The sequence below is a fragment of the Malus sylvestris genome, chromosome 12 (genome assembly GCF_916048215.2).
Source record: "Malus sylvestris chromosome 12, drMalSylv7.2, whole genome shotgun sequence".
NCBI classification, from domain to species: domain Eukaryota; kingdom Viridiplantae; phylum Streptophyta; class Magnoliopsida; order Rosales; family Rosaceae; genus Malus; species Malus sylvestris.
This window is the reverse complement of record NC_062271.1, coordinates 9,206,762-9,223,753: the sequence shown is the minus strand read 5'-3', so window position 1 is coordinate 9,223,753 and position 16,992 is coordinate 9,206,762.

The following is a 16,992-nucleotide window of genomic DNA, read 5'->3' as shown; positions in this document are numbered from 1 at the left end:
TTTTCCGACCTTACTTGAGAAGATTTGGTTTTCTTTGATGATATTGTAGTGTACAGTGGCTCTTGGGAATCCCACATTCACCATTTGTTTCTGGTTTTCAAAGTTCTCTAAGACCATCAATTGTTTGTCAAGAAAACAAAGTGTGACTTTGGCAAATCACAAATCGAATATTTGGGCCATGTGGTGTCTCGGCAAAAGGTGGCTGCAGATCCAAATAAGCTTAAATCTATCCAAGATTGGCTTCTTCCTCATTCGGTTAAGGCTCTCAGGGGTTTTCTTGGCCTCACTGGATATTATCGAAAATTCATTCCAAATTACAAAAAGACTTGTGGACCACTTACTGTGCTAACAAAAAAGGATGCATTCAAGTGGACTGATAAAGCTAGTAGGGCCTTCTAAGCTCTCAAAGATATCATGGTATCTCCTAAAGTTCTTGCTTTACGAAATTTTTCCAAAGCCTTTATTATTGAAATTGATGCTTCCAATAATGGAATTAGTGTTGTTTCACACCAAGGAGGAAAGCCAATTGCTTTTACAAGCAAAGCTTTAGGCCCATGAGCTCAAGCAATGTCCACATATGAATGGGAAATGTTGGCTATAGTACATGCAATCAAGAAGTGGCAGTCATATATTCAAGGGAGGCATTTTATAATTAAAACTGATCACCATAGTCTGAAGTTCTTTTTACAACATAGAGCTCACACCCTTTTTCAACAGAAGTGGATTTCTAAACTTCTCAGTTTTGATTATGAGATACAATATAAATAAGGTTGTTATAATGTTGCTGATGATGCTCTCTTTCGGATGCATTCGGATGTGGAATTGTCGACCATCTCTTATCCTTACATGGGTTGGTTGGATGATATAAGGAGGCATAATGAACAAGATCCTTAAATTAAAAGCAAAAATTAGGGAGTTACCTTCTGATGGTGCTTCCACGTCCACAGCTCGGTACCATTTTGATAATGGCTTTCATAAGTATAAAGGGAGGATTGTTTTAAGTCCATCTAATTGTTGGCGGGACAAGATTTTCTATGAGCATCAATGTACTCTAGTGGCAGGTTATTTTGGTTTTCTTAAAACATATGAGCGAACTTCCATATCTTTCTATTGGCAGGGTATGAAATCTGATGTTATGCAGTGGGTGGCAGCTTGCTCAGTTTGTTAACTAAACAAGACCGAAACTTTGGCTTCCCCTGACCTACTTAATCCACTTCCCACCCCATCTACTGTATGGACAAATATAGCAACAGATTTTATTGTTAGTTTTCCCCCTTGCAAAGGTAAAACCATTATTTTTGTGGTAGTTGATCACCTTTCCAAGTATTCTCAGTTCCTACCAATATTCCATCCATACAATGCCCATTCAATAGCACAGATATTTGTTGACAATATATTCAAACTCCATGGTATGCCCTCCACAATAGTAAGTGATGGCGATCCTGTTTTTTTGAGCTCTTTTTGTAAGGCATTTTTTTGCATTGCAAGGCTTTAAATTGTGTCTCAGTTCAGGTTACCATCCTCAAACCAATGGTCAAACAAATTACTAATAGAGGTTTGGAAACATACTTGAGATGTTTTTGCAGTCATCAACCAAAGAAGTAGGTTCAATGGCTTCTGTGGGCGAAATGGCATTACAATACTACTTTTCATACTTCATCCAAACTTACACCGTATGAAGTCGTGTATGGGCAGCCACATCCCGCTGTGCCTACTTATGAATTTGGAGCAACTAAGATTGATTTGGTTAATAGGTGTTCAGAGGAAAGGGGAAGAATTTTGTCCTAACTCAAGACTAATCTTGTCTCGGCTCAAGTAAGGATGAAACAGCAAGCGAATAAACATCGAGTAGAGAGATCTTTTAAGGTTAAAGATATGGTTTTTTTGCGATTGGTACCTTATCAACACCAATCCTTTGCTAAACATCATTTTCATAAGCTTCAGCCACGGTTTTATGGTCCATTTAAAGTGTTGTAGAAGATTGGTAAAGTAAAATTGAATTACCTGCCACATCAAAACTTCACCCAGTTTTTCATGTTTCTTGCTTGAAGAAACAATTGGGCTCTGATATCATTCATGCAATTCCATTACCTGTAGCTATAGAGGATGAACTCTTGGAGGACTATCCATTGGCAATATTAAGGAAGAGGTTAACAGGTCATGGCAGTTCATCTACAACCGAGGTTTTGGTGCAATTGAAGCATTAGCCTAAGGAGGATGCGACATGGGAAAACTATGCAGAGTTTGTAAACAAGTTTCCTGCATTCCAACCTTGAGGACAAGGTTCATTATTTAGGGTGGGGTAATGATAGGATGTTGCTAGTATTTGAGTAATTGATTAAGTGTTAGTGCTAAGCACCCTATCTGTTAGTAGTTGTTGTTTGTTAGTTTTAATAATAATCTATTGGTTAGAGATAAGATGTGGGAAATATCTTTGTAATTGCCTTAGCTTGCAGGTAACTGCCTTAGCTTGCAGTTTGGTATAAATATTGAACACTTGTGCAAATGCAGGGCATGTATCTTGTAAAAGTTGTTGAATAATACAGAAGCAATATTAGCGTACAAGTGAAGGTTAGAACATGGATGCTATTATAGCTTGTAATAATATTACCTATAGCTAATAAAATCCCTAGTCATTGAAATTTGAAGGAGAAATGCTAGAGATATTAGAAAAAGAAAAACAACAAAACAGAGAACTTCTACACAAGGAAAAGAATAACCAGCATCCAAGTATCTAGAAACTAAAAACTTGTCAACAGCCATAAGTCATCCTATAACTATTATGAAACGGCTATAATCAAATAGAGAAAGAGATATTCATGAAACAAAATATTTTCAAGTTCTGAATCCATGCAGACTGAGAAACTTGCTACCCCCCCCCCCCCCAAAAAAAATGTTTCACCATCAAAATTATGTTCCTTAATGTAGCCTTTATAGCACTATTATCCCATGAAATCTCAGAACATCCAAATAAAATGGAATGTTCAACCTTTCTCTTTATGTCTACTATCCAACTCCGGTTCATCAAAGAACATTACAATCGGAGATAATGATACCTTTGCTTTAATAAATGCTTCGAAAACATATAGGAACAACCTCATTGGCTCTTGAACAATCCAATACGTTGCTAAAAATGTAAAAACATTACTTGTGCATAATGTATATATATCCGAGGAAGTAGCATGTGCAGAAAGAAACTGCGGCATAGTGTATGTAAAAACATTGTGAAGGTCATGCAACATGTCGATTGTTATCCTCAGTTGGTATTCGGGGACATTGGCGGGCGTAATTCTATCCAAAGGAAGGCCATAGGACAAGAACTCAATCACATTTAAAGTGAAAATACTGCAATCTCTCATGTGGCATACAATAATTCAACAAGTTTCAAAACCAATTCACAGACAATTCAATTGAAACTCACTAACAATTTAACAAAATTTTAACTCACCCGTTGCCTTGCTGTGGGGACTTTGGACTCATAATGATGGGCCAAAGTCCATTCTTCACCTACTTGGACAGGGTTCAGATGACATTGGGAAACACGTTAATGATGGAAGCCAATTTGGCAGTCGCTTTATGTGTGTGGGTTTTAGACGTCTATAAGTCGTACACCATTATTCTTCCAGCTGCAAGATTCACCTCAACAACAACCCAATGGTGATCAAGATTTGTAGACCCTCTCCACATCGACCAACCATGATGTAGAAAACGGCTCTCTCCACCCCATGCATTGTCTTTAACAGCACGATAAGAATTCTTTGGATACATCGCCTTTGTGGCCTCTAGTTGTTCTTTTAGCTGTCATCGCATTATGAAAGCGCTCACAGTATGATTGTCTATAATTAGAAAATTAAAAAAAATGTACAACACTTAAAACATTCTAAAACACCTTCAACATCATAATTTTCAAACTTTACAATATTAGTAGAAATTATCATAAACTAGTCGATTCTGTTCGTGGTCAACGTTGTTTTCCCTACCCTTCGAGCCTTCTCTACATGCTTCTTCAGAAGATACAGCTGCAAATGAATGTGTTGCAATACACAAATTGTAATTAAACTATGACACCAATGCAATCCTAGCACATTTATATAACTCCAAACCAAATAGAGTATAGTCACTTACATTGGTTGATAGCCACTCTGCCTTGTCAAGGAACCGCCTCCAAAAATCGATGTCTCCAATCACCATATTCTCCAACTGGGCAACCGGACAATAAAACATTAAGGCTCATCATTGTAGTAGTTTAATCAATATAATTTTCAATGCATAAAATCCAAACGTCAATTATCGCTTACTTTTTCTGATTCTCCTTCACCTTCTTGAATTGATAGAAATATTTAATCGCCTTAACCACGCAGTTTTTGTCCATTGATTTAAATATGTATCTCATTTGTAGAACGGTGTCCTTCGACTCACCTTCTTACAATTTTTTACACTTTGTGACGTCAAAGATCAACGTCGTATGGCGAAGGACTTTCGTCTTCTTCTTCCCCCCGTTTCGTTCCTATAGTCTTTGACTTCCCCCTCATGTACCGGCCCTTCCTCTTCATTCCCACATGCCCACCCTCAGGTGTAAATAACAACCTCATTATCGAAACTTTCATCTTTTTTCATACTAGGTCGGTACAAGTTATCCAATCAGTCTAACCATCTCTTCGCATACAGCGTCAAGATTATCTCACTCAATAGTACATAGAAACTGGTTCAAACCTTCATCCTCCACACCTCTCATAACCTCTTTCCCGCTTGATCCTTCGACCTTTCCCATTTTGCCTTCATCAACCCTCTTTGTCTTCTTCTCCCTCTTCATATTTTTCTTCATTTCCATCTTCTTTTTCTTTATCCTCTTCATCTTCATTTTCCACATATTTGTGTTCCTCTCCTTTTTCCACATCTTTATGTTCCTCTCCTCGGTCAACTCTTCCACCTTCTCAAGACCTTCATATTTGAAACATCCTTCTCCTACACCAAACGTGCAAAAGCTACCTTCAACTCCCTTAATTGTACTTTCAACCCGCCCATATCATTTATGTTGGGAGCGAAAGTGTCAGGCATCACTACATTGGCATCATCGCCTCAGGCATCACTACATTGGCATCATCGCCCCATGTCTAGTAGTCTTTGTTCCTATCTGATTCAGTGGGCACAATCTCCTGAATCCCACATACTGCCATTTAATGCAACTTGTCAGAATTACATTTGTCACACATACAATTTTCACAAACATTCATCAACATTTATAGATTTTCACATCATTCATCAAGTTCATAAATTTTCAAATAAAGGCATACCTCTTGACTCTCAATTATGTGCATTTGTAGTTGCTTATGGATGGGTTGGTTTTTTGATGTCGACCACTGAAGAATTCTTGGGATGGCTACCGGATCAGTCATCTTGCAATACCGTAATAGCTTCACCAATTGGGGAATTATTTCATATGCCATAGCTGCACGTAAACTGAATTAGTACTCAACATAATAATTTAAGCATTATTACTCTCAATCAAACAAACAAATAGTACCTGAAAAAGCATAACTAAACCCTTTGTAGCTCCATCAGGATCTCTGTCGCCTCTTACTTCCCCTGCCTCATTCCTCTTCCTCATCCTCATATCCTACATCACCATCCATTATTCCTTTCCCTCTCCTAGAAAACACAAAAAAGAGGTTGTCATGTAGTAGTTCAAATGAAATCACACCCCATGAATAACTGTTGAACTTATCCATATCGTATATGAGCTCAAAGTACTCTAGGTTCACACCCATATTACTCTTCTCCTTTATTAGGACACCCTTAACAAAGTATAGCAACTCCATCTTTAATGCATTGTCCTCATTTTCACATTCTTGAAAAGCCCTTTCAAGCTCTGTATAAGTTACCAATACTTTTTTGCTACCTTTGTTCGGGATGGAATTTGCTTTATCTTTAACCTGGCTCCTCCAAAAAAACCAAATTTCTTAGGAAAATACTTAGTCAAAAGCCTAATGTTGGAAGGCTTAACCTCTATATCATAGGGTTTATCACAACGAAGCCCTGTAATGAGGTAAGAGTCATTCTTCGTGAACCGCGTTACTTCGCAACCTATTAAATACTTAAGTTCCTCTAAATCTTTTACCTTTTGATTAGCCATTATACAGAGCGACAATTCATGCACCAATTGGCCACTAAAGGCAAGTCAATCGACACTCTATAAATGTCTAAAGCATGATGCCCTAAAACCAGCAAGTTGTCCATCATTACACTTTTTATGCATAACACCTAGCACATGGCTTGCTTGTGAAAGGTTGTTAACCTTTCCCCTACGATTCTTCCTCTTTTGTTGCTAGTTGAACCCCCTGAGTTTCCATCTCATGTACACATAACAATACAAGCATTGGACAAAAACAAATTAAACAATTTATACCCTGATAAAAACCAAATTCAACAATTTATGACAGTAACACAACAAGTCAACAAGTCATCATAATGCTACATCTACAGTGAACAAACCTTCATGACTAAAGTAATATCAACTTTGTTTGTACCATACTTGACCAATCCCGAAACTACCAAACATTGGTCAACGTTATACCGTCAAGGACCCAAAAGAGTTTCCTTCCAACCAAGAGGCCAATCACAGCGCAACATGTGTCAATATCAAAGGCCAATCACAACACGAATCATGTCAATGTCAGAACAAAGCTATAAACTCTCTTCTATAAAAGGAGATCATTCTCCCACAATAATCCCTAATGTCATTTGTACTAAATCATTCACTAGTACTCACTAAAGGAGAGCTTGAACCTATGTACTTGTGTAAACCCTTCACAATTAATGAGAACTCTTCTACTCCGTGGACATAGCCAATCTGGGTGAACCATGTACATCTTGTGTTTGATTCCCTGTCTCTATCCATTTGCATACTTATCCACACTAGTGACCGGAGCAATCTAGCGAAGGTCACAAACTTAACATTTTCCGTTGTACAAAAGTCCCCACTGATTTTGTGCATCAACATTTGGCGCTGTCTGTGGGAACGACACTTATTCCCACTCTCTTTAGCTTTGTCAAGCTGGTTTCCACCATTCGTACACTCTCTTTTGACTAAGCATCCATCTCCAACATAGGGAGCAAAGGAAGCCACATCACACAAAATGACACCCCTCTTGTACCTAGTGCGAAGCAACTAAAGAAAGAAGGAAAAAAGGTTGCTTTTCAAGCTAAAGTCGATAAGCTAGAAGCTCATAACAACAAGATAGCAATGAAGAATGAGGTCCTCCAGGAGCAGTATGAAAAGCTCTTTGAGACACTCCATGAAACTAGGCGTACTCAAACACGCGAGCTCGTTACCCCTGTGGACATCAATCATCATCTCGATGCCTCCCAACATAGAGGGTCATTTTCCTTTGACATGGGTATCCCTGATGAGGAGCGAGTTAATCATCAAAACATTGATAACCATGAGACTTCTCTCAACGCAGCTGCTTCGACCCGAAGCATGAGGAGTGGAGGAAGACACTTCCTTACAGAAGGAGTGGAAAGATCGAAAGCCGTCTTTCACGACTGTCGAGACTTCCAAAAGCAACGTCGAGACAATCTCATCCATGTAAGCTCAAGATCAATGACCCAAGGGTCTTTGAAAGACTCGGTCCCTTCCCATGTCCCAGACCGGCTACCAATTTAAGGAAAGGGCAACAAGTCCTAGAGAAACACGAAGGTATAGGGGACTCAGAGATGTTCTGACAAACATACCTTGGAAGTCAGTACGGCGAGTCCAAGGAAAAATCACATGCTCTTGATCAAACCTTCCTACTTCCAATAAGAGATTGAGATTTATGAAAGAAAGCTTCAATGGTACATGACTTAACTCATGACCCTTTTGTCCTACAGCTCCTTAAAGAAGTAAACAAGTTGAAGGCTGAACGACAAGCTAAGATACCTGATTAGAACCAACCTAGGCCTGGCCCTCTTACAAGGAAGATCCTCGACACCCCCTTCAAGAAAAGATAAAGCAGAAGCTTGGCTTGCAACTCTATACTGGAAAGGAGGACCCGATTAAACACTTTAACCTTTTCAAGTCCACCATGGCATATTGGATGCACATCGACGAAGAGCGATGTCTTCTCTTCCCCTCCACCCTCTCTGGCAGAGCTTTAAACTGGTATTGCCGTCTTCCACCTGAGATGGTAGACTCATTTGAGGAATTGAGGAAACTGTTTGTTTCTTAACACATTTTCCAGACCGATCGTTTGCACTCTGCGGATGACTTGTACACTATTTGCTAGAAGTCAGACGAGTCATTACGTATGTATGCTAGCCGCTTCAGCTATGAGTATTCTCGTTGTGCCAAGGCAGACGACAAGACTGCCCCAAAGTCTTCACATCAGGCCTACGTGACTGTTTCTTTAAGTACATAATCAATGCTAACACTTGGAAGACTTACTCTGAGTTGATGGCGCATGCTTATAACCATGCCTCCACAGAGGCAAGGACATACCAAGAGAAACCCCCAACAACCATCCCCTATCAGCAAGTGGGGAGCGGAAGCCAGACCCACCCAAATGAGAAGACCTTAACCTTCCAAACTGCAGCGGTGCCTCCCCCTGCCTTACTTAATACTTCACCAAGTCAACAGACATATCAATCTCAAGGCAAAAGGAAAGATTCCCATCCTCACTAGTCTCATTTTAGTAAAATGAGTAAGGGACACTAGTGCGATAACCAAGGGTATCACCACGATAATGCCCGCCTTCAGACAGTCAACACAGTGGGCCAAGCACTTGTCAGCACAGGCCCTACCCCGAGGTATGACACATACACACCTTTGAACGCCACATGCGTGGCCATTTACCCTAGCATATCACACTTGATACCGAAGCTAATGCTGAGGCAGTCGGGTTACAAGCCCACGAAGAACACGGGCATATTTTGCTGCTACCACGAGCATAACGACCATGACAGCGAGAAATGTATCACCCTTTGTGATCATATTGAAGCTTTTGCACATGAAGAAAAAATTGATCAATTCCTCTTTCACCCTTCAAGGGATAATTGTAACCAACGCCAAGTGAATGTGATATATTACATAAGCGGCAGCGGCACACCCATATCTGAATCTTCCAACAGGGTCATGAAAAACAACGAACGAGCTTTAAAGCATGGTCACCAAGTGTTTCAAGTGGAAGACATCAGGGGAGGCAAGTATTAAAAGCCTAACTAGGATCCAATATGTTTCTACCTTGAGGAAGAAAAAGGTATCATCTACCCTCACAACGACCCACTGATCGTGAAAGCTTACATAACCAACTTTGAAGTACGACGAATCCTGGTAGACACGGGGGCTTAGGTTAATATCATGTTTACTGAAGCTTTCAGGGCACTTAATGTAGCTGAACACTTGCTTGATTGCTCGATTTCTCCTCTGATAAGCTTCTCCGATGATGTCGTGCAACTTTTAGGGAGTATACACTTACTTTTCACCATTGGTACATGCCCTTACACAACATACAATGTTATCTTTGGACGCACATGCATCAATGATCTTAAGGCCATGGTATCCACACATATGTTGTTGATGAAATTTCCAACCCTTTATGGCAATGGTTATATCAAAGGAGATCAACTTAGTGCACAGTCATGTTACAACACTTCGGTCAAGCAACAACACCTGCATGTGCCCAAAGAAACCCTTTCTGTACATGACCAAGTCATAAAAACTAGCCTGGACGAAGCCACCTTGGATCTTCACGATGGCAACCATCAACCCGACGATCCTCGATATGACTCTTTTACCCAGCAAGCACAACCCACTGAAAAGTTGGAAAATGTCTCTATCTCAAAAAATTATCTGAATCACATGGTGAAGATTAGTACCACCTTGTCACTACACATTTGGTTGGCATTGATCTCTTTTTTTGCAAGAGAACACTAAGGTCTTCGCCTGGTCATAAGAGGACATGCCAGGCATTTCTCTCGATATCATCTGTCATCGCTTGAGTATTGACCCCAAGAGCAAGCCGGTGAGATAGAAGCGAAGATCTTATGACGCTGAACAATACGAAGCAATGAAGACAGAAATTGAAAAACTCAAAGGCATAGGCTTCGTCCGCGAAGTCAATTACCCAACATGGGTAGCAAATGTGGTCATTGTTAAGAAAAATCAGACCAAAGAAAGTCTTCTACTCCAAAAGGTCTTGTGGAGAATGTGTGTCGACTACACTGACCTAAACAAAAGATGCCTGAAGGATAGCTTTCCTCTTCCTCTCATTGACAGACTTATAGACTCTACAACAGGGTGTGAACTCCTGAGCTTCATGGATGCTTACTCAGGATACAACCAAATTCTCATGAACCCTCCGGACTAAGAACACATAGTCTTCACTACTGACAGGGGACTATATTGCTATAAAGTCATGCTCTTCGGCCTAAAGAATGCAAGGGCGACTTATCAGAGACTAGTCAATTCAATGTTTGCTGAACAGATTGGGAAGAGCAAGGAAATTTATGTTGATGATATGCTAGTCAAGAGCAAACATGCTAACCAATACATCACCAACCTATCTGAAACTTTCACCATTCTAAAGGGGTATCGAATAAGGTTGAACTCCAACAAATGTGTCTTCGACATAGGCTCTAGTAAATTCTTGGGCTTCATGATTAGCCAACGAGGCATTAAAGCTAATCCCGAGAAGATCCAAACAATCCTCGACATCAAGGAGCCGGTAACTTCAAAAGACATCCAGGCTCACTTGAGGAATGTCGCCTACAAGCAGCGCATCTCCAACTACTATGACTCAAAGGTCAAACCTCGTTCTTTCAAAGTGAGGGACTGGGTATTGAAGAAAAGATTACTCTACGATAGAGTCCCGAATGAAGGAACACTTAGTCCAAACTGGGATGGACCGTTTAAAGTTATTGGTATCAGTCGCCCTGGCTCCTACAAGCTTAGAAGCTCTAATGGCAAGACCCTTAGCCATTCATGGAACGTTGTTCACTTGAAGTACTATTACAAGTAAACTCACATTGTATAAGTGTTAAGCTTCAGCCGTTCAACATCCTATGTAACGAAGACCATTTCGCATGAATTCAATAAAGAGGTGATTTAGACAACTCGGTCTTAATCCTATTACATTCCTAGCAATGAAACACTCGGGTTCAAAGCTTCAACATGAATGCTTCCAACATGAAACAAAGTCTAAGTATATGTCAACAAGACTATACAAATAAACGAACAGCTTCAAAGTATATTCATTCAATCATACATTCCAACACATTCATACATAAGCCAACTGTGCTTCGAAAGTGTTCAACATACTTTGTGTCATTCGACACTTGCTACAATGTGCCTCGGCACATTGCCCTTATTCTCACCAACTAGGTGATGAAGGAACTTACCTTCGTGCCACCAACTAGGTGATGAAATGTACAACCCGTACTCTAATATTATTTGACAACTTGCCACTCTTATCACAAACCAGGTGAAGAAGGAACTCACCTTTGTGCCACCAACCAAGTGATGAAATGTACAACCCGTACTTTAATATTATTTGGCAACTTGCCACTCTTATCACCAACTAGGTGAATAAGGAATTGATCTTCATGCCACTAACCAGGTGATGAAATGTGATGAAGGAACTCATCTTCGTACCACCAACCAGGTGATGAAAGCAACTCACCATTCATTCCACCAACTAGAAGACGAGTGGTACAACTTGTACATGTGAACTCCTAGCATTCACAAATAATCAAAAACCCTCAAGCTTTACAACTCAACTAGGGGAGCACTTATGCCCAACAAGAGTTATAGTTACCAACAAAGTCTTATTGCAAGCCAACAACAACTTCAGTGCATGGTATACAAAGATCAAGGTATTCAGCCCTCTTGCATCTGCTTCAGACATTTCTCCTCTGTAACAATTAAAACACTACAACTCGTAGAAAGCTTCACATATTCTTCATCAAGACTGTTCGAAGAAAATTCAATTTATATGGTTAATCCAAACTTTCGACTACTACAAGGTGTGGCTTCTATATGTTGTCTCTCCTACATTTTCAAATTTCCAGTTTTGTCAAAAAAAAAATCGAAAAAGGGAAATTGGGAAATTCAACGAAGCTTCATCAATGGAGGACAACTACAAACTCTTAAAAGCTTCACACACTCTTGATCAAGATAGTGTGAAGCAAAACCACTTTATGGTGGAAATCAATAGCTTCATCAATGGAGGACAACCACAAATCTCAAAAGCTTTACAAATTCTTGATCAAGATAGTGTGAAGCAAAACCAATTTATGGTGCCAACAAGAGCTTCATCAATGGAGGGCAACTACAATTCTCAAAAGCTTCACACACTCTTGATCAAGACAATGTGAAGCAAAACCAATTTATGGTGCCAACAAAAGCTTCAACTCCAAAGTTTCACCTACAAAAGCTTCAACTCCAAAACTTCACCTACAAAACTTCAACACAAAAGCTTCACCTACAAAGCTCCAACACAAAAGCTTCACCTACAAAAGCTTCAACTCCAAAGCTTCACCTACAAAGCTTTAACTCCAAAGCTTCACCCACAAAAGCTTCAACTCCAAAGCTTCACCTACAAAGCTTCACCTACAAAGCTTCAACACCAAATACCAAAAGCTTCACACACTCTTAATCAAGATGGTGTGAAGCAAAATCAATTCATGGTACTCAACAAAGATTCACCTATAAAGCTTTATATATATTCGAAAATTCGAAAATTAAAAAATTTGAAAATTCAGAAATTCGAGAATTCGGAAATTCGAGAATTCGGAAATTCGAAAAAAAAAAAAAAAAAGGCCTAGGCCTCCTCCTCTTTGGGCCTAACAACTTTCATAACAAATATATATGAAGTAGGAGTTTTGGGCTACCACTTAGAAAGGAAAACGGTGAAGTTTTGTTACTTTGGAAATTTGGCTAGCAAGACACCTTTTTCGTCAACTCCCTCGACCGGAGACTTGGGGGACTCCTACCATATGTTACTACACCTCGGTACTTGGAAGGTTCACGACTGCTCAGTGACTTGGATCTTTCAAGTCTCCAACCGAGAAGTTTTCCTCACTCGGGAAATTAAAGGAGCACTACCTTAACCTACATGCTTCACTCACAAAGCTTCAACAAAAGAAAAAAATTCAAAGAACTTAGTGAAGAAGGCTTTGGTGTATTTAACACAATACGTTGAACTAAAGCAAAACTTATTTATTGATATCTCCGATAAGTTACAAATATGTACATATACATGAATCAAAACAAACAAACAAGAGGGAGCCTTCACAAAGGTTACTCAGAAGAAGTCTCAATAGTCGACAAAGCCCCAGAAATAAAAGGCACCGGAGGGTGATCATTCAGAGCCTCAGTAATGGGCAGAACCCTAGAAGGATGAGGCACCAGAGGTTAATCATTTGGAGTTTCATTACGCGGTACATCCCCAGAAGACGAAGGCAATCAATGCCTTTGGAACAAACCCACAAACCTCTGATGATCAAGTAAAATCTGACCATCAGATTCCTGCAGTTGGTCAAGCTTCCTCTTCATGTTTGTAGCATAGTCATGTGCGAGCCGGTGCAACTGTTTATTCTCATGCTTGAGCCCTCTAATCTCCTGTTTGAGACTCATCACTTCAGCCGCCAATGATTTAACTTGGCGGGTTCGAGCAAATAGGCGTTGGGCCATATTAGACACAGAACCTGCACACTGAACACTGAGAGCCAGCGAATCCTTAACAGCTAACTCATTAGACCGTTTGGAAAGTAGTCTGTTATCTTTGGGAGTGAGAAGGTTCCTGGCCACCACCGCAGCGGTCATATCATTCTTCATCACGGAATCCCCAACGGTAAGAGGACCAGTAGGGGAGACGAAGGATGGGCGCCATATGTTGTCTGGAGAAGGCGGGGCTGCCTCTTCAACAAGGTTCAAGTCAAAACGACGGTCGGAGGGGCCAGACATTTTCAAAAGTGTTGAAGAGAGAAGAGGTCGGACAAATCAAGATCTTGAAGACGAAGGCAATCAATGCCTTTGGAACAAACCCACAAACCTCTGATGATCAAGTAAAATCTGACCATCAGATTCCTGCAGTTGGTCAAGCTTCCTCTTCATGTTTGTAGCATAGTCAAATGCGAGCCTGTGCAACTGTTTATTCTAATGCTTAAGACCTCTAATATCCTGTTTGAGACTTATCACTTCAGCCACCAATGATTCAACTTGACGGGTTCGAACAAATAGGCGTTGGGCCATATTAGACACAAAACCTGCACACTGAACACTAAGAGCCAGAGAATCTTTAATAGCCAACTCATCAGATCATTTGGAAAGTAGTCTGTTATCTTTAGGAGTGAGAAGGTTCCTGGCTACCACCGCAACGGTCATATCATTTTTCATCACAGAGTCTCCAACGGTAAGAGGACCAGTAAGGGATAAGAATGATGGGCGTCATATGTTGTCTTGAGGAGGCATGGCTGCCTCTTCACCAAAGTTCAAGTCAAAACGACGGTCGGATGGGCCAGATAATTTCAGAAATGATGAAGGAGAAATGAGGTCCAATAAATCTCTGAAGTACAAAAACAAGGGGAAAATTCCTACAAGCAATAACTCTCTTAATGTACTTCTTGCACACAATTGGTGCCCCTATAAAAGAAAGGGTAGCAGGGCCGTTTGTTCAAAAATCGAAGAGGCACCACTCTCCGGATTTCGAGAAACAGATTTTCCTGAGTAAAATATGTCGACAATCCCCACACGCAACATCATCTCCTCGGGTACCACAGATAACTTTGTCAAAGATCTCTGACAAGGTTTAGACACATAAATTTTGAAGGTCCAACTACCCTACCATTACCCATAAGGGTAAAGGAAAAACACCAAACTTAATTCATGTGGTTAACAATGGATTTCATCAACATAAATCATTCACAACTGAACAATATAACTAAAAGAAAACAAAAATAGAACGACCTACCCTTTACACACAACCTGTTAATGACATTTCATAACCCATATCCCACAAAAATTTTCCTAACATTACATAAATATCCAATACTTTCAAATAATTTCATCAACCCTGATCCCAAATTGAACTAATTTCATTAACCAACTTCCATAATTAATCACATTAACATAAATAACCAAATTTATTTGTAGGGTTCGATATTTCCAAACTCACCAAATTTGAAATCTAGATTGAGCAATGAACTATGATGTCGACTTTTTGGGAAGCCACGACTCTTAACCTAACTCAAATTAAGAAAGCACCACATACTGTCTGTGGAACCGACGGTTCACCCTTCAACCAAACTTGCCTAAATTCTTAAATTTTTATGTCAAATTGCAGTCAGGCCAGTGACAAGAAGCACAACAAAACTACGACTGGGTTTCAAATGGCAAGGAATGTTTTCAACAATATGAAACTTTTCGACTATAATGATGTTTGAGGGCTGGTAGGAGATGGAGAGTTTTGGGATGAGAAGGCAACTTTATGATGGAAACTATTGATGGGGGACAATTTAAATTGCAGAAATTTTGAAATGATGTCGAGTACCATTTTGAATAAGTGATGGGTCATTTATGACCCGGTTTCATGTGTTGGACCGAGTTGTTGTAACCCGGTGTAATTAAAACATTTTTAAAAAAATCGGTAGGTATGTATCTATTCGAGAGAAAGTTGAAGGCGGGCAGCTGAATGATACTTTCGCGTGTTGAAGCGGGAAACAAAGAGAGGGGGTAGAGTAATCTTATACCTTGAAGTTTTTTTCTTCACTGGGGGTGTTTTTGTCACTAGAAAGAGGTAGTGTAATCTTATGCCTTTAATTTATTTTTTTCATTCATTGGGGGTGTTTTTGTTCGCTAAAGAGAGGCAGAGTAATCTTATTCCTTTTTTTTTTCATCCCCCATTTTTTCCCCACCCTTATCTTCTCATTATTTTGCTTTTTCTTCTTCTTACATAACATATTGTACATTACAAGCCAATTTGACAACCATGGTCTTCTTCCTTTTCCTTATATTTATCTCAAACCTCTTCTTTTGCCTCTTCTTCTTTTGCTTCTACATCTTCTTCTTCTTCTTCTTCTCCCTCTTCTTCATCTTCTCATTCCTCTTTAACTTTTTCTCTTACTTCTTTTTTTTTTCCTTCATCTTCTTCCTCGGTATTCTCCTCGACAAGTTCTTCCTTCACTACTCTCTTTAATCCTCCACCATCTTCGACAGCTCTTCCACTTTCTTCACCAAATTCTTGTCTCATATCTCCTTCTCGTGGGCCAACCACACAAATGACACCTTCAACTCCTTAAACTGCATTTTCAACTTGCCGATATCATTTGTGTCAAGAGTCAGGTTTTTAGGAATCACAACATCTGCATCGTCCCCCCAAGTCCAGTATGCTTTGTTCGTATTCACTTCAGTCGGAACAATTTCTCTAATCCCCACAGCTTGCTATTTAAAGCCATGCATCATAAATACATTTCTCACACATACAATATTCACACACATTCACTTTCATTCATAAAATTCAGAAGTTTTGCAACACAATTATACTTCTCGGCTCTCAGTTATATATGTTTATACCATACTTAGGGCCTCCGTATTTAGATCTCGTACAAATACTTGGAGGACTTAAATGTAATTATGTAATAAAGGAAGGGGCAAATATGTAATAAGTAAGGAGCCCTTATTTTATAAAAGGACTCCTTACCCTCACAATTAGGATAGGCCAATTCCTAGGCCCTTTCACCCCCTCTCAAAGCCTCAGAGGCTCTCACATTCTCTCCCTCACCTCTCAGATAAATACAATATCAGTGTGGACGTAGCCCAAACCTTGGGGTGAACCACGATACATCTTGTGTTATTTACATTTCTTGCAGATTCATGGTCGGATTTACGTTGTTCCAAGACCTCCGGTTTTATGCATCAACATTTGGCGCCGTCTGTGGGAATCAACACGAAAAACTATGTCGGTTCTCTTTCATTTTTTCACCTCCACTGTGAATCTGAAAAATCTACGTAAACCC